The sequence below is a fragment of the Lissotriton helveticus genome, chromosome 9 (genome assembly GCF_964261635.1).
Source record: "Lissotriton helveticus chromosome 9, aLisHel1.1, whole genome shotgun sequence".
Taxonomy (NCBI): Eukaryota; Metazoa; Chordata; class Amphibia; order Caudata; family Salamandridae; genus Lissotriton; species Lissotriton helveticus.
This window is the reverse complement of record NC_136070.1, coordinates 328,273,052-328,300,812: the sequence shown is the minus strand read 5'-3', so window position 1 is coordinate 328,300,812 and position 27,761 is coordinate 328,273,052. Positions and strand designations below refer to the sequence as shown.

The following is a 27,761-nucleotide window of genomic DNA, read 5'->3' as shown; positions in this document are numbered from 1 at the left end:
CTCCACAAGCAAAGTTGTGATGCGATATGTTGAAGAGCGTCTGATGTTTACTTGTAATTTTGACATATTAATTATATTTGCTATTGTCACTGTGCTGTTGATTCGTCTTTGTGTTTTTGGTCTCTCTTCCTGTCCCATGTCTGGCTATGGTCTGCAGAATTTAAACAAGTCTAGTGTATTCAGCCTTCAGGATCCTATCTCCTTACGACTAAGCTATTTTTGCCTGATTTCACCTTCCACTCAGCCTTTCCACTAGCTCCTTCCTGTAGGTGCCATTGGGGAAGGCCAGGGTTACTGCTTTCTCTACAAGCTTATGGTGGAACTAATGAGAAATCTTTTAGAGATGCTGATAACATATAAATCCTATCATCAGATATCATTTTAGCCAAACAAAGAATAATACATACATTTATTTGTTGTTGGGAGAGGACTAACAATTTTACAAGGACATACTAATTTAGCATGCTTTACTTTTGTGGAGGTGTGGATGTAGCATGGATCTGAGCATGTAGCATGTGAAGAAAATGTGTCTAACTTGATCGAGGAGTGGAACAAGAAAGACAATGAACGATGATGTTAAAAAACTGGAACATCTCAGATCAGTTCTTGGCCACTTTAAAAGGTGTGCTGTTACCTAAAGCCAGATAGTGAGAGACAGACACCTAGAGTCGGCACTGGACCATTCTACATTTACTCGTGAACCACACATAAAATGCAATAACAATCAGGTTTCATTCGAATTGTCATACTAGGAGCAGTCCATCACAAAACAGCTTGAATTACAGTGAGAACACAGTAATCATTGTCCGCTGCGGGAAGTGACTATCAGTTTTTACCCCCAAATTGCTTTCTCATAAAAATGGTCCATGCAACAATCTCTGATAGAACTGACTAACCCGCATTTTAATGACATCACAGACTGCAATGTACACTTATAGCCAGATTGCAGAGATAAGGATTTGAGCTCATAATGTCATACAGTTCCTACTAATCAAGTAAGACTGTGCGTTTGGACAACATATGCGTCAAAATATGGAAACTTGCGGCCGGATTATAATGCCGGAAGGAAAAGCCTTCCGTTTGCCATGGTGTTGCAGAAAATCCACCCACATGACCCACGGCATGTCCGTCAGTCAAATTACGATGCAATGTACGCCAAAACTGACCGCTGCGGCCGGATGCCACAAAATACTGTCCACCACGGAGGGTTAAGCTGCAAATCCGACCACGGTGTTCAGGGAAAGCCGCTCAACAGCCTGGAAAGGCCGCTCCTGTTGCAGTATGACCGCACGGCCAATTACGATGAGAATGCGGAGCTGGCGGACCGAGCACTGCATCCTACCGCCGCGTACGCACATAGTCCAAATGAATGGAGGACACAACCAACTCCACATCAATGCCCGACGTGTACCTGTACCCCCTGCTGCCCTCAATCACAACACACACGCCACAATGATACACCACAACTAGCCCCTGGCAAGAAAAGACATGTACAGCATGGAAGAGACATCTGGAGGTCGCCAAACATGTGGGCACACCCACACACCCCGTAAGACCAACATCCTTTGCACACCACAAGCCGAGACAGAGAGACAGGACACCATTGACTCACACAGCACAACGTCACACCCACCTATCTCCACACAACACTCACATACACCCTCACACACCTCACATTACTCCACCACCACCTTGCACCCTGCACCCCTCATCCATTTGCACCATGCACCCCAAGAAAATGCCCAAATCCACAGACTCAGATTGGAAAGTGATGGTAGGCGAGACAATCAGGGGAGACCCACATTTTCTGGTGAATCTGGTCAAATGCACCCCACTTGTGCGAAACAATCAGATATGGGCAAGAATCCACAGCAAATTCAATGCCGTGGGGACCACCCTACACACCGTGCGTGACATCAGCAGGCGGTGTCTCGACCTCAAGGGCCGGCCCAAGCTTCGGCCCCACAGGAACCACGCAGCGGCACAGAAAAATGGTGGCAGCCCTCCCATTCCACCACTAACCTTCACTGAATGGGAGGATTAGGCGCCTGCCATAACGCATCCAGAGAGTCTGACAGGAATTGAGGGGGGACTGGAGGCTGGTAAGTACTAACAAAATGAGCACATCTCACTGCAATGTACTCTTGTGCACAATAAGCGAGCCCCAATCGCCCGCCCACATCAAAATCATGTGGAACGCACGCTTGCAATATGAATGGATCACAAGAACGGCATTTCCTTACTCAGCTACGCCCCGCAGGTAGGTGGTCAGCTCATGCACCCCAACCTCCCTCCCAAACAGGATGGCTCACCCTACCCACCCCACAGCCATGTGGCAGCCAACACCGTCGAGAGTGCCTCTTAACAGGTAGCTAGCCCTCTCACTGGGGAGGAGCTGTTGAGACCTGACAGCAAGACCACAACTCCCGCAAGGCCGTCTGTCTCCCCCCACAAACAGCATGGAGCCAAATGACCCCCACATCCCGCACTTGGCAGCCAACTCTGGAACCCACAATAAGTTCAGGCCCTGCACATACAGCTAATACCATCAAGAGGCCACATGAGTCACAATGTGCATAATTAAGTCACATTTAACAGCTGAGCAGACCACAAGAACGCGACTACAAAAAGCCAAGGTGCAAGTCCCATTGCTTCTAAGCAGAAAGACTCAGTGCAACACAACACATGCATGGAAACTCTGTCAGCCCTCACAAACCACAGGAGGCCAGCACAAAAAGCACAACACTAACCATAAAGTTGCAGCATAGTAGTCAGATACACGTAGAAAAACCCCAAAAGTCCAAGCAGAAACTGAACTGGAAGACCAACAAGTTTGCAGCAGAGGACACCTCCTCGGAAATACAATATCTGTACATATGAAAAAGGCCCGTCAGCCACATCTCATCGCCAACCAGCAATGTAGGTAGCCAGGGCTATAAGTGGGATGTAACAACTGGGGGGGGGGGGTCTTCCAAAGGGGCGTGGCCAATGTAATTAAGGGCGGGCCTACAAACCCTCAGCCATAAATATGTGCACAGCATATTGATCTACCCGACTAACATTTTGCTGTCACTGCCATTGCACACAGATACAGGATACAACAAGTCACATGATACCTACTACAATTCCAGACATAAAGAAGCAGCAACTATGGCTTGCTCCTAAAATTGAACCCCCCCACCCCCCACATTCCCACAGCGAAAGCATACTTCAATAACTGTGCATGCACAATGGACCTCTGATTAGAAAAGTAGTCGCCCCCACACCAGCCCGGAGACCTTCAAATACCAGGTGTCTTGACCGGGCCGCGTGATTCAGTCAGTGCTGAACACGGCTCTCCCGTATGAACTGACACGCAAAGTATTGATAGCGTCTGATACTGAAGGCCATTGCGCACTTCTTATCAGACTTCTGGGCTCTGACCTTGTCCCTTCCTACCATGCTTTTCCGGGAGATCCACCGGGTGTCATTCCTCCAATTTGCACACTACATTTAGAAGGTTCAGATCATTACTTTGGCAGTACAGCTGAGCTCTGTTCCTCAGAGTGCCCTCACGCCATGTCTGACCGTCCTGTGGTCCAGGCCGAGCCCGGTCAGTTGCAAGTGTACTGTGACTGCATGCAGCTTCTCTTTGTTTGTGTCCCATTGGCTGTGCTGGGCATCAGTTACAGGTTAACGTTCTGCTATACGTATTTCACCTGCGTGCAACCAGTCTTTTCATGCAGAAGATGTCTGTTTGAGTGGGCCATGGATGTCTGCCTTTCAAACGCATACCTTGCTGAACTGGATCATGAGCTGTGGTGACTCCTTTGTAGGTTCATGTGCAAGACTGCTTCGGTGAGACACGTTTATGGGATGCCTTACAATGTGTCAGACAGGCTGACAGCTGTGCCTGTGCATTTGTCCAATGGCTCCTGTGCAATGCCTACATCAAACCTCTCCCACGTTGCAATGGGATGCTACTTGCAACCTTGTGGTGCGAGGAGCACATCTGTTCCTTCATACTGCTGGATTGGATGGCGGTCCTCTTCGCTGAAGATGAATTGGATCGTCTTTTGGAACTTATTGCCTTTGAAGCTGCCTGTGCCTTCTTGGATTTGTAACTACTGAACAGCAACAGGAACTGTTGGTGACTAATTCAATAATCGTTTCCCTTCCTTCATGCCTACTGACAAGAATTGTCATCCAGCTCTCTGACTTTCACCCTGTCTGCCTTGGACTATGCTGAGCTCTGCGGTCTGTTCCACTAGGTACCATAGACCGGAGCAGGGAGAGACTGTCATCTGACCGTCGTGGACATTGACGTCTGGCATGAGTCCGTCTTCCATCATGCTGCTGTAGCACACAAATATTAGATGGGGTTGTTGTTTTGCAAGTACCAAGGGCTCGACTTGGGTGCACTAGCAGGTACACGGCGTCCCACCCCTCTTTGCATGGGGTGGACGCCGTCCCCCCTCCAGGAAGTTGGTCCCCGTAGGAATATGCTCAACTTGTCCCGGTGTACTTTCCAGATACCGGGACACGTTCAGTATCACCTACACGTTGAGTGATTTCCATTCCCAGCAGCAACGTGCATGCAGCGAGTGAGCCTTTTTTCACCTCCAGCCAGGCCAAACTCAAGGGGCCATCGGGCCTCCTTTTGTTTGTACATGCTGACTGGGGGCCACCTTGAACCTTACATTTGAATGTAGATACCACAGAGGGGAACATAGGCACTCAGCTTGCCTTCTCTTTACAGGTACTTGGGGGAGGCATGCTTTTGCTTTTATTCTGTGCCTGTATATCAAAGCAGGCACTGTAAGACTATCAGATGGGTTAGTCTGTCCCAGTATTTGCACAAATCATTTTATCTGCACTATTTTACTCCTATCATGTCGCTATGTCGTGAAGTTGTGTCGTCATTGCCTTTCGTCTTTCTTGGTCAGTCCCCCATCTTCATTTTTTTATGGCTTGTGCCCTGCAGGTACCTTAGTATATGTCTGTCACATACAAGGTATCCGCAGAGCTTTTTCTCTGCACCGTCCTGGAGTACTGTCTGAACATTCTGTCCATGGTCAGAGAACAATGTTCCTTGTCATTCTGTTCTGGCCCTAGCACCCCGACACTTGGCGAGAGATACATCCAGTGATGGGAGCGACACAGCAAATTGTATGTGAATTTCACCATATATGGCCTGAGGAATGGGGTCTGCTGACAAAGCCCATAGACCAGGGACATCCCATCCAACTGCTTCCTGCAAGGGGTGGAGGGATATGCGGATATGCTTGTGGGTCTACGTCCAGAGGGATTATTGATGCGACATCTTGGCTCATGGTAAATGGATATGGATATGTCACTGTCGTTACTGGTTAGGTACTCATGCATTAACAACCTATTGTGGCACGTATGTTGCATGCTTTGACACTGTAGTAAAAGTTCACATTTCAAACCGTTTCTTGTCTTCAAATTATCTACTTGTGTACCGGTGCCTCTGAGTGAGTAGTAGAGTAAGTGAGGCAGTCTAGCAATGGTGCCCTGCTAGTTGTGGTGCTTCGGGGTGCACAGTCCCTGCATGCCCAAGTCCAAGTTCGCTGACCCTGCGCATAGTCCAGTATGTGTGCAAATTCTCAGGCACAGTTGTCAATGTCCGTGACACAACAGCAAGGCACACAGACACAGTCGCTCATTGATAACTCACACTCAACGGAAGTAGTTGACGATGAGCTATTGACTGGTTAAGGCATTCTTCCTCACCACTGTCATCATCACTGGGCATGTGTGGGTTGGGAGCGGGGGAATGGTGCTGTTCCACAAGATGTAGCAGTCATGTGCTGAGCCCGGATACTTTGCACACACGTGTGAGTTGATCTGCTCCACCTGTCATACCACTTGCACGTTGAGCGAGTGGTAGTGTTTGCGGTTCTTATAGATGGATTCACTTGACTGTGGTGGAATGAGGCCAATGTGGGTACCATCAATGGCTCCCATCAACATATTGGATGCCTCCCAGGCAGGCCCGGCTCCAGGTATTTTCTTTTGGGCGGGCCAACGATGCATGCGGGTGGGCCACTGCGGGCCAGATTTGTCACTTGTGTTTCTCGCCAGGCCTGCTTCAGGGCCCTCCTATGTTCCTCCTCAGTTTTCCAAGGGCCAGTGAAACACAGTCTATTCTTCCTAAAACGCTTTCTAGATGTTATCGCTGTAGGTAAGTGTTTTCCCATATGCTGTCCTCCTGATGGGAGTGTGAGGTTTGCTGAGGTGGGAGTATCAGGCAAGTGACACTTATCAGACTCTCACTCAAGCCCTCCTCCTCGGATTCCCTCACTGCCACCCTCCTCCTCCAGCTCTCCTGATCTCTCCATAGCCACTCTCTCATGTGCATTTCATTTGTTGCATTGCGCTAGTGATATCAGTGTTGGGTGTGACAGTACTTTACATCACACACACAGTGTACAGAGACAATCAATCTGGCAAGTATGTAGGCATGCGCCAGCCGGGGATCGCGTATTTAACGCGAGTCCCCGTTCTCTCTCCCCTGACACGGAGCGCATGCAGACAGGAGCGTGACGGCGCTTGCTGTTCTGCTTTTTAACTGCTTAATTTGTGTTTTTGATGCTTTTAGGTCGCTTAGACCCTCGCTCTTCCTACCCCTTACCTGCACCTTAATCTGTGTCCCGCACCGCCGCTTGGCGGGTTGGTTCCCGGGGTGGCGGACATCTTGCTTTGGGGTGAGTGGGCCATCACATCGGACAGCGCTTCACTGCGCATGCGCCAGCCGGGGATCGCGTATTTAAAGCTCCTCCCCCAGCGCAGCGGGATCGCGCAGCGGGCGTGTCCTCGCGTGGCCGGAGTCGTGCCAGAGTCCTGCCCGTCTGCGCCCGTCCGCGCTAAGGACGCGCTGGACGTGGCGGGCTCTGGCTCACCTTTGCCCTCCACCACCGCCATGATAACATACTCGAGGGAACGGCTGTATTCCATCGGCAAGGTGAGTTGTCACTGCACTCTACAGCCCGTTTTACCCCTATGTGGTCCTTACCGTTGCCCTTGCAATGGTTTGGTGCTCGGTCCCCCGCTGCCTTTCTTCCGGCGTAGTCCTTCTGCCGCTCTGCGCAGTAGAGGCTTGCCATCATCATTGCGGATTTTGCATCTCAATGTCAGGTCGCTTCTGAAACATCAGCAGAATGTGTACGATCTGATTGAGAATGAAGCCCCGGATATTTTCGCCTTAACCGAAACATGGCTTCAGGCAGCCGACACTGCCATCCCAAATCTTGTATGCCCTCCTGGTTATTCGATGTATGTTGCGAATAGGCCATCCAGAGGGGGGGGTATAGCCTTGATAGTGAGATCTAGCTTTGCCTGTGTATGGACTGTCCTTAAGACTGCGGGCTGTGAAAGCGCCTCCTTTAAAGTCTCTGTCATCCCAGAATTTACACTCTCTGGGATGGTGGTGTATCGTCCGCCGGGCAGTGACGTGGCGTTCAGGAATGCTTTCCCGGACACTGTCGCCACTTTGGTCACTGACTGCGCCAATTTCTCCATTCTGGGCGATTTAAATCTGCATTTTGACGACCCATCCTGTCTGACAGCACGTAGTATTCTTACGGACTTAGAGGCCTTCCAATTATCTCAGTTGATCTCCCAGCCTACTCATTCCGGGGGACATATTCTCGACCCTGTCTTTACTAATCTGACAGAGGCCATAGTCACGTCGATTGCTCCTGTAGAGTGGTCTGACCATTCTCTGGTATCTATTTATTGCCCTATGTCAGCCACGACTTCTACTGCTCCAGCCAAACGGGTACCCAGGAGACCCTGGGGCAAACTTAAGCTGGAAGACTTTTACCATCTTTTGTCTTTGGCACCTTTGGGCCCTTTAAACAACGTAGAAGAAGGGTACGCTCTCTTCTGCTCCTGGCTCACTAGGGCTTTGGACATCTTGATACCAGTTGTAACGACGAAGATCAATCCTCGTGTGTCGAGCCCCTGGTATAATGACGCTTTGCGCGCCCTGAAGGGAGCCTGTAGACGGGCGGAGAGGGCTTGGCGGAAGACATATGGGGCTGAGCTAAAAGCTGCATATGCCATGTCCGTCAAGCTCTACCACCGGGCTATTTGTCGTGCCCGAGCGGCTTTTTACGCTGAGGAATTCCGGAACAGCACGAACCCGTCGAGGGCCATCTTTAGGGCGGTTAAAGATCTTATATCTAAGCGGTCAACTGTTATGGCTGAGAGCTCTGTCACACACTGTGAATCCCTCGCCTCTTATTTCGTGGGAAAAGTCCAGACTATATATCGGACATTCCCGAGTACGGGTAATGTGCTGGGTAGCCCTAAGGAGACACTACCCCAGACTACCCTGCTTTCATTCCCCCCCCTCACTCAGGAAGGGTTTGACAAACTTGCCGCGCAAGTTAAAACTGGGTCCCCATCTGATCCAGTGAGGCCGGCCCTCTTCCGTGACCAGACTTTTCTGGGACGTACGGTTATACGTTCCCTGGTCAATCTCTCCCTTGAGACGGGGGTAGTCCCCACTAGCTGGAAGCAGGCGGTGGTGTCTCCGATCATTAAAAAATCTACTCTTGACCCGTCTAAACCGGAAAACTACCGTCCTATCTCGCTGCTACCCTGGCCAGCCAAGTTGATAGAGGCCCATGTCAACCTGGCCCTGTCTGAACACCTTGCCCGATCCAACGTCCTCGACCCCACACAGAATGGCTTCCGTGCTGGCCACAGCACGGAGACTGCCTTACTGGTGATGGTGGAACATCTCCGTGCGAGGTTGGATGCTGGTCAGACGGCGGCGCTGATTTTGTTAGATCTCAGCGCCGCCTTCGATACTGTATCACACAGCATCCTCCTCCAGCGGCTCGAGGAGATTGGTATCGGTGGCCAGGCGCTGCAATGGTTCCGCTCCTTCCTAGACAACCGCTCCTTCTGTGTTGCCATCCCTCCCTTCAAGTCCAGGTTCCAGCCGCTGGCCTTGGGGGTTCCGCAGGGTTCCTCGCTGAGTCCCACGTTGTTTAACCTCTACGTGAGACCGCTGGCTGATGTCGCAAGGCAGTGGGGCCTAACTTTGGTCTCATATGCCGACGACACACAGCTGGCGGTTACTCTCAGCGGGGACGCGGAACAGGACGCCCCCAGGTTCCAGTCCGGACTGAAGGCGGTGGCTAGCTGGCTGACAGGCAACTGCCTCCAGCTCAATGCCACAAAAACAGAGGTCATGGTTGTCGGGAAGGGAGTGGAGCTTTGGGGCGATCAGTGGTGGCCTTCGGAGCTGGGCCCCACTCCGACCCCGGTGTCGGAGGTGAAGAATCTAGGGGTCTGGTTAGACGCCGGTCTCACATTCATAGGGCACACGAAAAAAATCGCAGCCTGCTGCTTTGGACTCTTAAGAGGCTTAAGGCCAGTGCTTAGGTTCTTCGATGCCCCTACCAGACAGCTTGTAGTCCAGGCAACTATCATCTCTCGTCTGGACTACGCTAGCTCTCTGCTGGTTGGGGCTAACCAGGCTGAGTTAACCCGCCTGCAGCGGGTGCAAAACGCCGCGGCGAGAGCCATTGTTGGCCTACCTAGGTTCTGCCCGGTGACCAATGTCCTCCGCTCCCTGCACTGGCTCCCGGTCAGGAAGCGTATTCTGTTCAAGGTCCTGTGTTTGACCTTTAAAATTCTAAGAGGCATAGGTCCTGAGATTCTGGCCAAATCTATCTCCTTCTATGTCCCCACCCGCAACCTCCGGTCTCAAGGTCAGGCCCTTGCTGTTGTTCCTAGGTTTAGGCTCAGCAGGATGGGAGGTCGCTCTTTCAGGGTGAAAGCAGCGTTAGTCTGGAACACCCTTCCAGTCGAAATTCGGCTGCTCGAGGACCTGTTGTCCTTCCGTAGAGCCATCAAGACTTTCTTGTTTTAGCCTCCTCTCCGTGGTACTGTCTCCCTGTTATGTTATGTTGCTCCGTTGTCTCTGCGCCGGGATGCTCCTTCGCTGGGGTCGCTGTGCGCATAATAAATTGTTATAACATAACATAACATAACATAACATAACATAAATCAGTCTACAGGGAATGTCACCAAAGCCTATGAGGATTACAAGGCGTGGGAATCTCATGTCATCCATACTGGTGGGGAGGATATTTTAAGGGTGTTTGGTCTGGAGAAGCACTAACTATTTGATGACAGTTTCTAGGACACTGTCCTGTGATAGGTGTGTGACTTCTGTACTTCTACTTACACAGGTATATCTGTGACAGAGGCAGTAACCCACTCTGCTATGCACATCAAATGCAGTATATCGGCATTTTAGAACAGACAAAGGATTGGCAGGATCATTAATCACCAGTTATCTGGACATTTTCTTGTTGGCTTGCATCCATGGCTGATCCTTGATTAAGATATAAATTGTTTAAATGAAGTGTCCAGGAAGTATGTGCCTTGCTGGGCCTTCCCTGATGATTTTTGGAAGATAGAATAGCCAGACATTCTCTCACCTGCTGGGTTCCTACTCACTGTCCGATCTGATAAGCAGCTGAAAAGGAGACATCCACACAGCAAAACAGTTGACGTTACCCAGTGCAGAAGAGATGTGTCCCCTTCGCCATAACCATATTTTGCCTGCACGAGTAGGCGGGTACACAGCCCACCTTTCTGAAAGGAGATGTGTGATTGGGAGTACCTGTGAGAGAGGGCTCTGGCCCATATCCGCAACTCCAAGGACAGGAAGATAATCAACTTTTGGAGGAAAGATCCAAATGGAATTTCGGTTTGATTTTGATGTCCTCCATCTTCGCCAGGTCGGGGACAGGTCGAAGGATGGGTGGTCTCCTACTATGTTTGTCCGGGTAAACATGCATGGGCTGAGTCATAGATGAGATGTGGTGAACAGCTTACCTGGAGACTCACACAAACACAGCATTGAGGGGACTCATGGTCACTTGAAATGCACAAGTGACCTGCATTCAGACATTATTTTTCTCTGTTCAGTCGCCATTCTGACACTACAACATCCAAAGGAGTCGATGTGTATGGCATATGGTACAGTGCTACATCAGGGATGAGCTGCCATGTGGTTTTGATGGCACAGCACTTGTGTTTCCCACTTTCAGTGCTGAGTTGCATGTAGTCCCCCTATTCACTGCAACATTGCAGAATGAGGGAAGTGAGTGTCATCTCGACAACGCAACATGGATGTACAGCACGGGGAACAGAAACATGTGGACCTCATGGGGTCAGTCCTGAATGAGTGTGAGGATTTAGCGTCACAGACATTGCAATGCTCACATGAATGAGGCAAGACGAGCCCAGGCCAAGGGACGCCAGTCAGATGTCAAGGGATGTACAGGCGAGGTTTGCAATTTTGATGTTTCATTACACAACATTGGTACAGTGCGAGAGGTTTTTTTCCTTTTGGACTCTTTCACCCATTTCAGTCCATGCTGGCCACGAAGCATGACAATGTATGTCATTTCTCTCTACTTTCTTGGAAATGCCATTTTTGTGATGACTTGACTCATAGGTCCCACTCTCTCATACCTTCACAGTGTAGTGAGCAGCTGGCCCCTATTCTGGTTTTCCTGATGTACCAGCCCCTCCCAGATGGCTGATTTACCCCCACCCGACAGCCACCCAGCACAGGTGTCACTGGACCTGTGACCCTTCCAGCAAACGGGGCTGGACGCAGGTGCCCTGTGCCAGTTCTCCCATGAAAGTACAGTGTCTTTGTGTGTGGTGACTTGATATGCATGGGGGCCTCGTGGCCCACAACATTACACATTGGTTGCACCACTCACTTTAGGCGAATGAGTTGTGATGTGTGATGCAATTTGCATGGCGACATTGCAAATGCAGGATGTGTTTGCATGTATGATAGGTGGCATCCACAGCGGTGACACGCATTAGCCCCAATTAAATGTTGCAGGATTGCGGTTGCAGCTTCCATGGCACCGTGGGGTGACACACACTACCTGAATGAGCCATCAGCCAATGGGAGCCTTCGGTGGCATACAGATTTTGAAGTTGCAGTGTGCACGCTCGGCAACAGCAGGGCTCAGCAATGGCCCCAATTGCCTTCAGGGGCACAGAGGGTCACTTGTGAGGATTGGGTGGGCCTCGCACTTTGCATTTGGCAGGTTGCCACATTTGTGATGGTGCCACAACACTTGCTGGGAGTTGTAGTTGTTATGGGGTCGCATGCATGGAGATGTTTGGTACGTACCTCTGCTGTTGAGCGCAGCGGCGCCTTGTCTGCCAGAGGTGCAGCAAGTAGTGCAGCGGGAGGCCTGTCTTGCAGGTACCATGGCGGCTCCTGGGGTTTAGATGGGTACTGTATCGGCTCTTCCTCTCCTCTGTTGTTTTTCCGCCATCCGCAACGTGGTGGTTTATATGCAGCGGTGAGAAGGCCTTTTTGCAACATCGTAACCTGATTAGCGGACGGAATGTGTTTCCGCACGCCGGGCCTTCTCTATTGGCTCCGTCCGCCAGCATTGTGCACGCAAAAAACGTGACCGCACCGGACGATCAATGGCCTCTGTTGGACCATTGTAATTTAGTGGTCGCAATGACCGCGCCTGGAGCAAGGAAATAAACGTTTTCCGCTCCTACCACCAACCTTCCATCCGGCATCGTAAGCGGGCCCTTAGTCCACGCATATCATCAGAATATGTTAGCCGAATTACTGGCTACCTCACTGTGCGCCATCTGGACCCTTAAACCTGACAGGGTACCAGATGGTGTCTGCAGCTTTAAAACATGACTGCTCTGACTCCCCCAAGGATATTGTGGAAACAGATCTACCCTTTCATGATTACAGTAGCTATGCCCAAAGGGAGACACAAGAAATTATTGTGTAAAATACATGAGCTGCAATTATCAGTAGGAGAAACAAAGCAATGTTACCAGTATTACGAGAATGGTGAAAAAGATTAATAATTAAGCCATTATATTGTTGCACTGATTATATGAATATATGAGCATATATCATAATGATAACCCTACCTAACACTGACTGTACTCTAGAGAGCGTAATAAGAAGTGCATTCTACCAGATCTCGTATATGTGATGTATCCGGAAGCCAGGCTTGTGTAGAACAGTCTACCGTCCTTTTCAGGATAGTGATGGAAGTCAGCAGGGCTGGCACTCAGTCACAGACAAACCCCAGGATGATCCATCGAGATGCTCCTCTGACGAACTAAGTTTCAGAAGCAGTTTATATAATAAAACAGGCTCCATTCGCACAGTGTCTAAGGTCCTTTGCAAAGTCAATGTTGTATTTCCAATTCAGAGTCTTCTCCAAATGCACAACCACATATAAGGGCAGCTTGCACAGTGTACTGTATCATTGAACGTAATGTAGAGGGTCATGATAAAATGCTTACAAAGAAATGTGCAAGCAGAACACTTTCTGAGTATGTTATCATGTATGTGCAAAGTATGTTAAAAGTAATTGTCAAGTTTAAACGCAAATGAGCAAAATGAAAGCTTTTGTACATGGGCCCTGTTGAAACCCACAACAACCACTACTTGGCTGGAGCAAGACAACACCTCAAACTAAAATTAAAGGCATTTCCTAAAATTAAACTTAGTTTATAGAAAAGCCTAAAATGTATAATAATGCACTTATATAATGAAGCAAAATGAAAGCCATATTGCAATAAAATCCAATTTAAAATATGCAATATAAAAAAAGTAAAAGCAATTAAAAAAAAGTCAAATTAAAAAGCAGGAAACTCCAGGAATGTTTCACATGTCCCAAGAGTCAATAGGAACCATGATGGAACAAGCTTCCACAGACAATGTTTCAGTTGAGGCTCAACCCACAAGTTCCAAAGAACAAACATGGTCATATCCAACCCAATCTGTAGCCACTGATGGTGTGCCAGTCGGTAGTGTAATCGCAGAGGAGGGGTCAGGATCCATTAATTCAGGAGCCAAAGCATCTAGTGAAGGCTCATAATATGCATTCTGTAGCAATGGCACTCAAATAGGACAACAATGAAAATGAATCCTTAGAGGACACATCAGCAGACCCATATCCATAGATTGAACTGGTTACATCCCAAGGCATATATCCAGAGCACACTAGAAAGTGCCCAGTAGACAGTGGAACACAGGCTAAACTCAATGCAATCATACTGGTTGAAAGGACAAAGACCAGTTGTCATAAACGGCCAGATTCATCAAGGTAAGGAATTGCGAGTCCTTAATAGCGAATTTTAAGGATTCGCTATTAAGGACTCGCTAAACGGGATTCATGTAGGAATCGCAATTGAATTTGCCCATAGGAATGAATGGGGAGTCATTCCTTATTTGCGATTAGCAATTAGCTAATCGCAAATAAGATTGCGATTTCAAGGGTGCCAGGGTGTCCAAAGGACACCCTGTAGCACCCCTGAAATCTAATCTACATTGGTGTTGCGCACACACATGTCCAAAGGTCATGTGTGTGTGCAACATGCAACTTAGAAAAATGCATTTAAATGCATTTTTCTAAGTTTTCGCTATTTACCACGAGGTTTGACCTCGCGGTAAATAGCGGCCCAAAATTGCGATTTCGCAATTTTAAAATGGTTCATGAATTGCATTTAAGGAATCTCAAATAGAGATTCCTTAAATGCAATTCCTCGCAAATGTGCGAATTCTTTATTAGCGAATTTTGCATTTGGGATGATGAATCCCAAATGCAAAAATTGCACTCGCAAAGGGCCAGATTCTCAGAATCTGGCCCTTTGCGAGCGCAATTTAGCTTGATGAATCTGGCTGAAAGTTCTTATAGCGATGACGTGCCAAAACACTGCATCATACGTTTACGACACAGCAGCTAGTGTGGCATCCCTCACCATTTGGCCACGAGGTGGAACATCAATTGTGGTGCAGCAAAAGTAGACCAAAATACCTACAATCAGATAAAGAACCAGCGGTATGCCTCCAAAAACACTGGATACCTGGGAGTTAATGAAAGATGGAATCACTCTGAAGACACTCTGGAACATGCTAACAAAGCCAGACCCAATCACTATACATCATAAAAAAACATTTAAAAAGTGTTCTTCTCCAGCAGTATTAGATTCATTAAATATGCTCCAAAAAACAGATCTCCAAAATTTTGAGGGAGATTAGTGCATAGGAGAGGATGTATTTCAGAGAAAGACCTTGAAACTTGGAGATCAAAAGTCTACCTAGCAGATGTTAAAGAAACCTCCTTCTGGAACAATAAGGCTTTCAGTCTTCTCAAGTTATCACAGTTCACATTAAAAATAGACATTGAAAGCCAAACCGTCACCTCTCTTAATGAGTGCACAGGTGGAAATAACACATTATTACAGCAAGTGATGTGTATTAACCCTTCAGCAGATGGTGATTCAGCCACTTTAAAATGCTCTTTGCTTAATATTGTGTAAGGCCTGTCCTTTTTCGCCATTATGTTTTGTGAATGTGTTAGATAATTAGCTGAAAATAAATCAGTCACATTTAGGTGTTTCCATGGCACACAACTGTCATTTAAAGTATGTACTGTCCAGCTTAATTACATAATTGATCTAAGCTGACTGTGCGTGTATTGTAAAAGGGAAATTCCACTCTGTATGTCAAGTGCAGAAGAGACAATGTTATTCAGAGAATAAATCCTAGTTGACAACATATTCATCCCGTTATCAACTACAGCCAATGCCTAAATGAGCTCTGTCCATTTCACGTATCAGGGTAGCAGCTTCTTGCTGGGAAACTTTCCAAAGTTCTTTATATATGGCATATAAAAATCATTCATGATGTTGTGTTCTAGCACCTAACAATAAATCCTGTAAATCCATGTCATCAGAAAGGAGAGACAAGTGTTCTTTCATCATATCTTAATTGGAATGTTGTAACCATTGTTGGCATAACTTTCCCATGCTGTATGTGGTCACAATTTCTGAGCGTTGTGTCTGCACATAACTTGGGACTGGTCTATTTATTTTGAAACCCTTTGTGTTGTTTAAGAAACATGCATTACAACTATTAGTATCTAAGGCCACACTAGCCATCCCTCTAGACCGGAACGTGAAGAATTGTATGTACAATTCTGTATCATGTTGTTGAACTGTTCCCCTGTGTAATTTGTAAACTGTCGCCAATTATCAAGACATGCAATTGTGGGTATGTTTGGTGTATTCCAAATCTGTGTACAATGTGTGCTGTACTGTTTTGTTCAGAAAAAACATTTGTCCCAGTATTAGACACGCTCTAAACAAAGCCTCATTGCCTTGATATTGCCAATCTTTTGTTCTCCAAACAGATTTCAAATCAATATTGTCTTTCCAAAAGTTGTAACCCTGTACAGACAACAGGGAAAAAAAGTATCTGAATAAATTAATTTAGCTTCAGTAAGCATATTTTTCTTTCCTAGTGAAGAGGAAAGTTTAAAATAATAAGATAGTGGGTCTTCAGGGTTGTAGCCAGTAAAATATACAAACTTTTGCAGGTATGTTTTTGAGCTACCTGCTGGTTGTGTTCTTCAGTGTTCTCATTGGGTATAATTAAACATTGCACATGGAGTACTGGCTCTGTGTAAATAATGGTGTGCATAGTGATGATAACAGAGCATTTCACCATAATTAGTTGTTCCACTATACATATCTTCATTTCCAAATACAGTATAATATTCTAGCAGAAAAAGCATAGACATAACAGGTTTGACATCCCAATCTTCAGACAAGCTGCCAGGAGTTATAATGTCACTTAGTGATATCTTAAAAATATAATGAATCTGTAAAATCTCGGTAGGGCCAAAAATATCAAATGGGACCTTATCCCAAACAAAGCCATCAGGGATTGGAAATGCAGAAATGTTCACAAGGGACAGGTCTCTTCACACTTTGTAATGAAGAATGAGGCTTCAATACCTCTGTTATCAGTTCCACGGCAGAGCATTCTGGGAGATAATGTCCATTTGGGAGAAAAAAGAAAACTATCACAAATCCAATCCAAACGAAAAGGAAAAGCAATGAAATGGTAATCCAAACGTAAATCCAAGGCGTCAATAGGTAAGTCTGTTTAAGACAAAAAAATACATGCTTGAGTCCCATGCAATTGTGTATCTGACAACTCTGACGAAAAGTCATCTACATCAGCAAAATAACCAGAGGCAGTCTGTGCAAAAAGAGAAACATCACGGGGCAATGTAGAATTGATGGATACCTCTGAAGGTGGATCATAATAAACAACTTTGTTGTTAGTAGTGGTAGTCGAAGACTGTGAATTCACATACAGTGTGTGTATTGGCAGTTGTAACTGGAAGTAGCAAAACTTCAGTGTCCGATGTCCCCCATCGGGGAGTAGAAATGTCAGGATCATTTAACTTCCTGTATAGGAGTGAGAGGAGATAGGTTACTACCCAGGAGTCCTCATGGCCTGCTGTGTAGAACTGGCCACAGGGTGTTGTTTATGGATACAAATCTGTTGTGTTTACAACTAGCAAGGGGTGGTGTAAGTACTGCTCTAGTACCTACAACTGCCAGGACTGGCTCTGGTGCTCTGTATGATGGGCCAAATTCCTTTCTGTTGACAATCTTCCCTCAAGCTAGATTCCCAATTTTTGGACTCCAGACAGGAGTTGCTTGTTGCACCTTCACTTTTCCAGTGGTAGAATCCTTCATGTGTTCATTCGAACGGTCATCTCAGAAATCTTTCAGTTCCTGTAAGACAGCCAAACGTTCATTGGTGTTGAAAGGCGTATCCACTGCCACTGGAACCCACACCTGGATGCCAAACAGGACCTCATAGGGAGTCTAGGGCCATATGTATCAAGCCGTTTTCCCGTTTGCCAACGTCAGATTCTCAAAATCGGCCCATTTGCAAATTGGAAAAAGCCTTTTGGATGTATCATCCCAAAAGGCCATCGCAAAATAGTGAATTGCAAAATTTGCAAATCTCTAATTGGTCATTGCAAATTGAGAATGTCTTCACATTAATTCATATGGGCCTTTTATCCCATAGGAATGAATGGGAAGGTATTTCTTAATTGCAAATCTCAATTTGCGATTCGCAAATATTTTGCGCAAATCCTACATACATTGCATTTTGCGATTCTCTAATTGCGATTTGCTAAAAATCGCAATTTGAGTATCGCAAAACTCATTTTGATACATATGGCCCCTAGTCACCCAAGGATCCTCCAGACAGATTTAAAGCTCTCTGGACTTCATTCAGATGATGGATCAAACTACGACCTGAACCTAATACTCTATCTGTTGAAGACTGCTTTAAGACATGGATTTTCCTCTCCACAATCAAATTTCCCTCAGAATAATATGATGAGAAATAATGCACAGCCACACCCAGGGTGCCAATGGTATGCCTGTAAGCCCTAGAGGCAAACGCTGGTCTCTGGTCCGACTGGAATGCAGCTACTGCATATGTCCTGTTAAAGACTTGCAAATCATTTTTAACACTTTGAGCGTCATCTGATCGCTGTATCCATTCCCAAAGGAATCTGGAATACAAATCCACTGCTAATAGGATGCATTTAAAGGAGCCAGCCGAGTTTAGTGGGCCACAGTGGTCGAGATGCACACAACCAAGAGCTTATTTGAAATTAGGAGAGGTGTCTGTGGTGGGTGTATGGTGGTGGAAGATGTTATTTGTTGACAAATGTCACAGCTAATTACATATTGCTTGGTCTGTTTGCAGAGACCTGGCCACCAATAGTTTTGCTGTAGTAGTTAAACTGAGGCCACCACATCTTCATGGGCACAAGCTAACCCCTCATGAACAGCTATGATCAATTCCAGTCTGCAGTCTGAATTTGGAATCACTCGATCCCTCACTCCAGGAATACGCGCAAACAGTATGTTTTGAGCACTCAGTAGGTAGGAGTATTTTTCTGGAAATTGTTTAGTTATGGGTTGCCATCGTGTGAAGCATTGACAGCTAATATAATGTCTCCATCGACCCTTGTATGAGATTGAGTAATTGCAGCTAAGACAGCAGTCTAGACTGCTGCCTTTGCGGCTTCATCAGCCAGGGAATTCCCAACAACATATATTCCAACAGGTTGGTGACTCTTTGTATGTATTACATGAGCCTTTGGCAAACATTCTTTCAAATGTGTCACCTGTCACCAAAGCAGTTTATGCTTGATAATGTTCCCTTTAGAGTCTCTGAATCCATTTAGGAGCCAATAGTGCAAGTGCTCATTGTAAGACTGGACACAATAATACAAATTGCACACTATCAGTGTGGGGAATTCAGAATCAGTATTTTCAAGTGCCAGAATTAGAGCTTTGAGTTCCGCCAGCTGTGCAGTGCATTCACCTAGTTATTGTGTAAATGTTTTAATAGGGTGAAATACTCCAGCCCTCATTTTCCCCCTCATAGCTGCACAAGCGGCAGAGGATTGATTCAGGCTAGGCAGAACCATCAATATAGACTATGAAGTAATACTGGACAAGAGGCAAAACATCATTGGGCACAGGGTATTCTTGTTCATATTAAAGAAATTCTTGTGTTTGTAATGTAGGGTCAAATACCTAGTCCACAGCAGTAGCTGTTAAGGAGGTGGCCCACTGTATCCATCTAGGATGTAAGGCTTTTGCATTAGGAACACTGACCTTTGTAACAGCCTCTAAGGCTGGGGTTAAGAGTCACAACAATTATGTGTTTCCCCTGAGTCCATGATCTTTCCTTTATAACAGCTGTCTGAACTGCAGTCAGTAGTTTTTCAGTAGGTGCAAAATGCCTTTCTGCATTGGAATATAAATGCGATTTATATGCAATTGGTACTGTATCACCTTCTCTGAAAGTGACGTGTAGCCTGTGGTCCCCGCAGTTACGCAGATCACCAAGTTTGTGATGTTAACACATGTGTAAGTGTTTTGTTGCAAGTATATCAGTTTAAAGGGATCTCAGAATCTGTATAGGTTCTGGTGTCCAATTTGTACTTGAGAAGTCTGGATGTATTAGTTCATAAAATGGTTTCATTTATTGTGCATGCGTGTTCTACCAAAGTTGAGAAAACCCAAAAGTGATTTGTAGCTTTTTTAATGTGTTTTGTGGGTTTAGGACTGCACATTTCTCTAATAAATGTATTGCTAGGCTTTTCCGTCTGTTAGATAACTCGTATGCCAAAAATAGGACACTGAAATTGGCAATTACATTTTTTTGAAAGTAGAATTTGTAGCCATTTTCAGCAAATCCCACGACAATGCGATCTACTCTGGCTAGATGTGTGTTTAAGTAATTGTCCGTTATGTATATGTCATCAACATAGGACAATGCTTCAGGATCAGTTTCTTGTTGAATTGATGTTACCGGGAAGAGAACAAGCCTGAGCTGTTCTTATACCCCTGAGGGAGTCGAAAAAATCATTAATGTGACCCAAGTGCAGTAAATTTGGTTAGATCCCTGCTATCAGGTGCTTTGTTTTGGCAGAAAAAGCCGTTTGAAATATCTAATGTTGTTTTGTATTTTTTGCACAAAATGTTGATTAGTGATGTGCTGTGTGATTTTTGTACTGCAAATGTGCGTGTGTGACTGTTTAAACATCTGTAGTCTAAGTATATGAATGATCTAACGCCCTGATATTCAAGTTGTGTCAGAATTTCTCTAACATGTCATTTAGCTTCATGTTTAATGGGATATTGTGGTTGCACTTGTGGGCTGGACCATATTGGTATGACATGATGAAGTGAATTTATATAGAAATATTTTTATTGAAGAAGAACAAAAAACTCGGGCTCAGTACAAAGAATGCAGTGATTGAAGCAATTTACAGCATATATAAGAATGAGAGTAGAGCTAAATTAGATACAGAAGAAGCTCCCATAGAACATTTAGCACAACGATGATGGAGAGACTGTACCGGATCACACATGGAGGTTCAGGATGTTACCCAGTGGCTAACCGCCCCTCTAGCACTCATCCTCCTGGTCAGTTTCCTCGATAGGGGCAGCAATTGCTCCACACCTTGTCCCATTTCTTGGGGCAACACCATCTCTGGTAGACCACCTGCTTTGCTCTTTTGACACCAGTTGAGGTCGGACTACCACTCTCCAGTCGGAGAGGGGACCCTGCTCCCCAGGCATGCGCTATATTTGCTTAGCAACAATTGCTGCCAGTGTCAGCCATATCTTTTGATATTTCGTCCAGGTCTCCTCTCCCGAGGCATTCCAAAGGAGCCGCTTGGCATCCAGGGGGACTCTCTGCCCCAACACTCTGGTCATGACCTGCAACACGACCACACTATATGAAAGAAAGTACCTTCTTGTCCACAGCCCCCACTGGTAAAGCGGTGAGTCCCCCCTGCCCATCTTGTGTATGAGTATCCTGGAGTAATATGGCCTGTGGAGTATCCACAGTTGAATCAACCGGATGCGGGCCCATATTGCTACCTCTCTTGGGCTCTTACTAGCCTTGGTCCTGTCGTCGTCCTCAAGTGTCCCCACATTCCCCTCCCAGGCCTCCCTCAGGGCTGTCAGTGGGTCAAGGTATTGTTCATTATTTTCCTATATATCATGGAGACTGCCATGCTTCCCAATGGATCCAGAAGGAGGCTGTCCTCCAGCGCTGCTGCCTCTGGCAGTTGGTCTCCCTCCAAAATATGGTGCCTACGTAGATGTTGGAGAACTACTGTGTGCTTGATCCTGCTATCTAATCCCTTAAGTGTCAGTAGCTTTGGTGTTCCCATCTAATGTGGCGTGTATCAAGTATGGTTTGCGGGCCTACTCCACATCTCACCATTTATCTACACCTCTTTTGCAGCTCATGTTGTTGTGTAACCTTCCTCTGCCGCATTGTGCCTGAGCAGTAATAAAAGCAACCTGCAACATGCAAACTTCAAATTTTCACTCTCAACTAACAAACACCCCCTCTCTCCTACCATGCAAAGTAGGTTTAGAATGACCCAACTCCCCAACCTGCAGAGAGCCCATCACCCCAGGAAAAGCATCAATTACAGTGGGTTGGCTAGCATCTCACCAACCGGCCTATGACACAAAAACAGTAAACCATGAACCTGCACTCCCTTTGCATTTAGTTGAGCCACACTGCAAGGCATTACCATTGTGGCCCCCTTGTCCACTAATGTGGGGCTATGGGCCGGGGGCGCCCTGCGCCCATTACCACTGCCAAGGCCCGCATCCCACATATATACTCAATAGTCTTTCAAGTCATGTTAACTTTTGGGTTGCAAGTGGCTCACTATCACTCTGCCTCGCAGGTCCGGTAGTATTGTCTACTCCAGGGAATCTATACGCTGCTGCGAGTCCAGATCAACGGTATGTCCATCGTCTGGTATGCCCTGCAGTTTCTCGGCCTGTGCTCCTGCTTATTCAGTCAGGGGTGCGCCTCTTATCTATCCACTCCCAGGCCACCTCAGGAGAAGTGAAGTACAGGGATTTACCTTCTGCAATCACCCTCAGGTGTTTCGGGTACAGCATTATCATGTATTTGAGTTCCTGCTCCCGGAGCATCTTTTTGACCTCATCAAAGCTACGCCTTTGCTGTTGCGCGTGAAGTCTGGAAAAAAAACGTGTTGTGTTTATATACTTGAGGTCGCTGTGAGATCGGGCAGCTTGCCGAATTGCATCTCTATCAAGGTAGTTAAAAACACATGTGATAATTGTCCTGGGGGGGCCCTGGCTTCGGTGGTGACACTGGTGCCCTGTGCACCCTTTTGATAGTAAAAAAGTAGGATAAGTGCTTAGGACATAGTGTCTTGGTGATAAGTTCTTCCAGAAAAAAATCAACACTGGGCCCTTCAGCCCCCTCTGGGACTCCCACCACCCTGATGTTGTTCCTCCACGCCCTCCCCTCCTGATCTTTAAGCTTGGCAGCAACGCCAGCATGCTGCTTAGTAAGGAGTTGTACCTGGTTCTCAAGTCTCTTGCTCATCGCCTGCAGATGACTGATATGCAACACGGCTACCGTGACCATCTTGGTGACTTTTTTTTTAAAGTTCACCCTAAGCAGCATGATATTGACAGTTACTGCATTCAACTTCAGTTCCAGTGAGCTCTTAAGGTCCTGTATAACCATCATGATCGCCCCCAGTGAGGGCTCCCTCGTTGGGAATGGTTCCACTACCAAATTGCTGACCGCACCCCCCCCCCCTTTGCAGCCCCAGTCACTGTCTTGACCACAGCAAATGTATCCATTCTGTTTGGCAGTATAGGAGGTGACCCTTTATTTCTAACCATATCCCCAGATGCCACACCGGAAGGTCCCAACTCTACAGATTGCCCAGACCCACACTGCCACACTTCACTCTGTGCTACCTGGCCCGAGACTGAGACACCAACCTCGCCCGACACAGAAATGTCTGCAGTGCCTCCGCCTGGATCTGGGCCTATGGAGTCCTGTTGCTCATCCACAAAGGCTCAGTAAATCAGTTCCTCCTAAAGCTCCAAAACAAAAACACTGGGGACAGCGTAGGGTCTCCCCGCTGGGCACAACAGATGATCCACTGGGTGGGCCCCAGGTCACTCAGAGTTCGCAGCCTTCACAGGATATGGATAACAAGGAACAAGGGAACCCTACTCACAAGGAGCCTAGGGTGAGTGAAGTATTTAACTGAAAAACAATGGCTCCTGCGGACTAATAACCTCTCTATAATAATAGGATGGTCTGCGCAATGGTAAGAGTTATTATTTGATATCTGAGACAGAGCGGCCAAACACACATGGAAAGCGGTAAACAATTTTGTTTCTAAAATAAGTTAAAATAATATGAATAACACAGAACAACAAATTAGTGAAAGGTGTCCCAGTGAAAATGTAATGAACCTATAGCGGAAGTGACATATTTTGTGACCTATGTGCATGGTTTCCTTAAAAAACAAAAGCGCCCATTAACAAATATACATTTTATAATCAATACTTTATACAATAAAAAGTGCAGAGTGCTGATTCGCTTTTATAGAATTAATTTCTGTGCAATCCAGAATGGAATTTCTTCCCATCTGGTGGGAACCTTACCCATTATTATGTTAATAGTAACTAGACTAATTTAGCAATTTGCTGCGCAGCTTGAATAGCACTCACTGGGTCTGGTGTTACTGTAGCATCACAAACTATATAGTCTAACTAGACCTGTGTAGGGCGTACGAAGCTTTACTACTGTGAGGGCTCATATGGTGTATAGCTGGCTAAGACTGGCCATGTTGTCCGATCATTGCTGAGGGGACCCAGTCGTACATTTTCTAGTAGATTTGGCAGGGTGCCTTTAACCAATTTGGGTGTCCCTTAAATGTTAATGATATTTCTAAATCATCATAGGCTCTGTTTTGGCCTGGCATTAGTGATTCTGCGTACGTATGGAATACTCTAGTGTTCGTATCTGCTGCAGGAAAAGTGACCCATGAATAGAAGACCTCTGTTTTATACACTTCTTGGGCCTCTACCATGAAGGTAACAGCTCATCCAGTAAAAGGAAGCCCATATTGTTGTAACATCTGTGTTACTACATATCTATGATTTAGTGGGATAACCACTGGTGCTGCATTCGCCATTTTAATGAACAGAATTCAGAGAAGGCAAAAACTATGATTGGTTGATCCTTTTAAAATTATCAAGCTGGAATAACCTACAGACAAAAATTGGGTTCTCTAATTAGCATGTGGAGGATTATTCCCGAATACCATGGACGTCTCTGTATAAGGTGACTAGAGGGCTTTGGGCACATGTAAGAACTACTTAGGAGCACCAGTGAATAAGTATCTGTCCTATAATGTTGGTGGCGCCATGTCGTACAGTTCCTGCTAATCAAGTAAGTGCGTTTGGTCAACATATGCGTCTAAATAGGTGCGCTTAGTCCACACATATCAGAATATGTTAGCCTAACTCCTACCTAGCTCACAGTGTGCCATCTGGACCCTTAAACTGGTAGGGTACCAGATGGTGTCTGCAACCTTAAAACATGACCACTCTGACTCCCCCGCAAGGAAATCGTGGAAACAGATCTACCATTTTTTGGTTACCTTAGGCATGCCCAAAGGGAGACACAAGAAATATGAAAATTGGCATTTCAAACATTTATTGAAGCAATTTGATTCTTGTGTAAAATCCATGAGCTGAAATTATTAGTAGAAGGAAACAAAGCATTGTTACTAGCATTACAAGAAAGGTGAAGAAGATGAACAATTCAAACATTATAATGTTGCAGTGATTATATGAATACATGCACTATGGTGACACTACCTAACTCCGACTCTACTCTAGAGAGCATAATAAGAAGTGCATTCTACCAGATCTCTTGGAGCAGCCTACCTCCCCAATTACCTATATGTGTGATGTATCTGGAGACAGTCTGGTGTATAACAGGCCGCTGTCCTTTTCAAGATAGTGATGGAAGTCAGCAGGGTTGGCAATCGGTCGCAGACGAAGGTCTAGGATTATCCATGGAAGTGTTCTTTTGACGAGCTAAGTTTTAGAAGCAGTTTATATACTAAAACTGGCTCCTTCCACTCTGCGTCTGAGGTCCTGTGCGAAGTCATTGTTTGTAGTTACGATTCAGAGCTATCTCTAAACGGAATAACAACATACAAGGGCTGCATGCTTAGTGTACTTTATCCTTGAACATAATGTACAGTGTTGTGATAAAATGCATACAAAGAAATGTGCACTGCAAGCAGAACCATTTCGAAGTGCGTTTGTGCAAAGTATGTTAAAAGTCACAATCTAAAAAAGATGTCCAGTTTAAATGTGAATTTGTAAAACTGAAACTTTCGTACACGGGCTCTGTTAAAACCCACAAGAAATAAAGCACAACACATTACAGGCTATGACATACTGCTTTTGAAGTCAATCATAGTGGACTGCGAATAGTAATTTATGTCATCAACACATAAAATAAAGGTGAAACTAAAAGGCATATGTAGAATTAACAAGGATGTTCTTATTTATAAACATAGATGTTCAATTATTGTGTATTCAGTGCACGGCCCGGGCCACAATTCATAAAATCCCTGGATTCTGAACCTTTTAATGGAGATGTTATTCAGCAAACTTGTAAAAGTGCTATTATGCCCCTGCAACTGTCGATGTTCTTATGCATCAGCTAAAACACATTTTTGTGTTTTGTCTACATAAAATAAAAACATTCATTTTTGCTGATACAAGTAAGGTGCTGTAGTGGCAGCACTAGGTCTGAATACTGGGTACATGACTCGGAGTCACAACCATGTGCCAGGAAGGAGGGATTTGTGAGGCGGGTCCCTTCCAAAGCAGTCGGATATTCTGTATCCAATGGTGTCTTTCAAATTTGTAAAAAAAATTCGCATTGAAAAACTCTGTTACTCAGCTGACCCCTGCACCTCGAGTTCAACGTTTGAATTCCTCTCATTTCCACTGACATGGGGTGACTCCTATTTCCTACCTTCCCTTTTTCATAATGAACACTCTCTTACATTTCACTTTCTGTATTCCCCTGACTCACTCTCTGACAGCAGAACGCTTTATACCAGATTTTCGCACAGACCACATTCCACGCTTTACAAGTTCCTGTCTCCCGCCAATACTGTTGTAAATTCCTTTTGAGAAAGGCTTTGTTTATCTGACTTATTCAGATAAACACAGGACAATGCAAAAGGAATGTCCCCGCATAACAGATGTCGTCCATTTTAAACTGTTCTGTATTATGTTATCAAAAGATTCAATATTATACATTTAAATTGATAAGCAAACAATTCTTCTGAACACATTTATTGTGGACCGAATTTCTCAACAATGGCTCTTTAATAAATGTTGCCCAGGAAGATAACTCGCCTTTATTGTGTTTAATATGCAGCACTTGTAACAATTTAGTATTCCCTTATTTCCTTTCTTCTTTCTTTCCTTCTTCCTTTGTTTCGTGTGTGCTTTCCTTCTTTCATTTTTCTTTCATCCCTTCTTTACTTTTTTCTTTCATTCCATTTTTCTGTTCATTTTTCCATTCATTCCTGCTTTCATTCTTTCATTCCTTCTTTCTTGCTTTCTGTTTTTCCTTTTGATTCTTTTCTTCTTGCTTTCCTTTTTCATTCATTCCTCTTCTTTCCTGCTTTCCCTTTTCTTTCATTCCTTCTTTGTTGCTTTCTTTTTCATTCTTGTCTTCTTTCATTCAGTCTTTACTTCTATTCCTTTTTTATTTTATTCCTTTTTTCTTCTATTCTTTCATTCCTCTTGCTTTCTTTTTTGTTTCTTTACTTTTTTGTTTCATTCATTTTTTCCTTCTTTCTTGATTTCTGTTTTTCTTACATTTCCATCTCCCTTATTTCTTTCATTCCTTCTTTCCTTCATTCTTGCTTTTATCTTCTTTTTTTTTACTTTCATTCATTTTCTGTTATTTCTCTTTACTTTCTTCCCCTATTTTTATTTCCTTATTTCCTTATTTCCTTCTTTCTTGCTTTCATTTCTTTTTTCTGTTTTTCTATCCTTCTTTCTTTCTCGCCTTCCTTTTTTCTTGTTTTGGCTTTCTAGCCTTTGCACTTTCTTGCCTTCATTCTCTCTTGCCTTCCTTCCTTCTCTCTTTCTTGCCTCTCTTTCCTTATTTCTTTCTTGATGTCTCGCTTGCGTTCTTTCTGCCATCCTTTCTTTTCTTCTTTCCTTCCTTCTTTCTTTGTCAAAGGCAAGAGGCTGGCAGGCAATTGCATAACAATATTTTAGGTCTATATTAGCCAAGACCTTTTGATTTTCCTAAAATTATGTGTATGACATAGTTACTTATAGGGATTTTCAGCTACACTTTTCCATTTGTCTGTGGTAGTTTCATTCACATTTTTCTACAACCCACTCGAGCAGCATCAAGGTGCAATGCGTCCCCTACTTGTGCCATTAGCTGACTTCAC

General features: G+C 45.4%; 1 protein-coding gene and 1 pseudogene across 7 annotated transcripts in view; one reads left to right on the top strand and one right to left on the bottom strand.

The window, feature by feature from the left end:
* EML5 (EMAP like 5) overlaps positions 1-27,761 on the top strand; it is a 1,317,369-nt gene that overhangs the window by 1,002,941 nt on the left and 286,667 nt on the right. The window lies entirely within an intron of this gene.
* On the bottom strand, positions 16,470-17,299 carry LOC144782550 (uncharacterized; annotated as a pseudogene).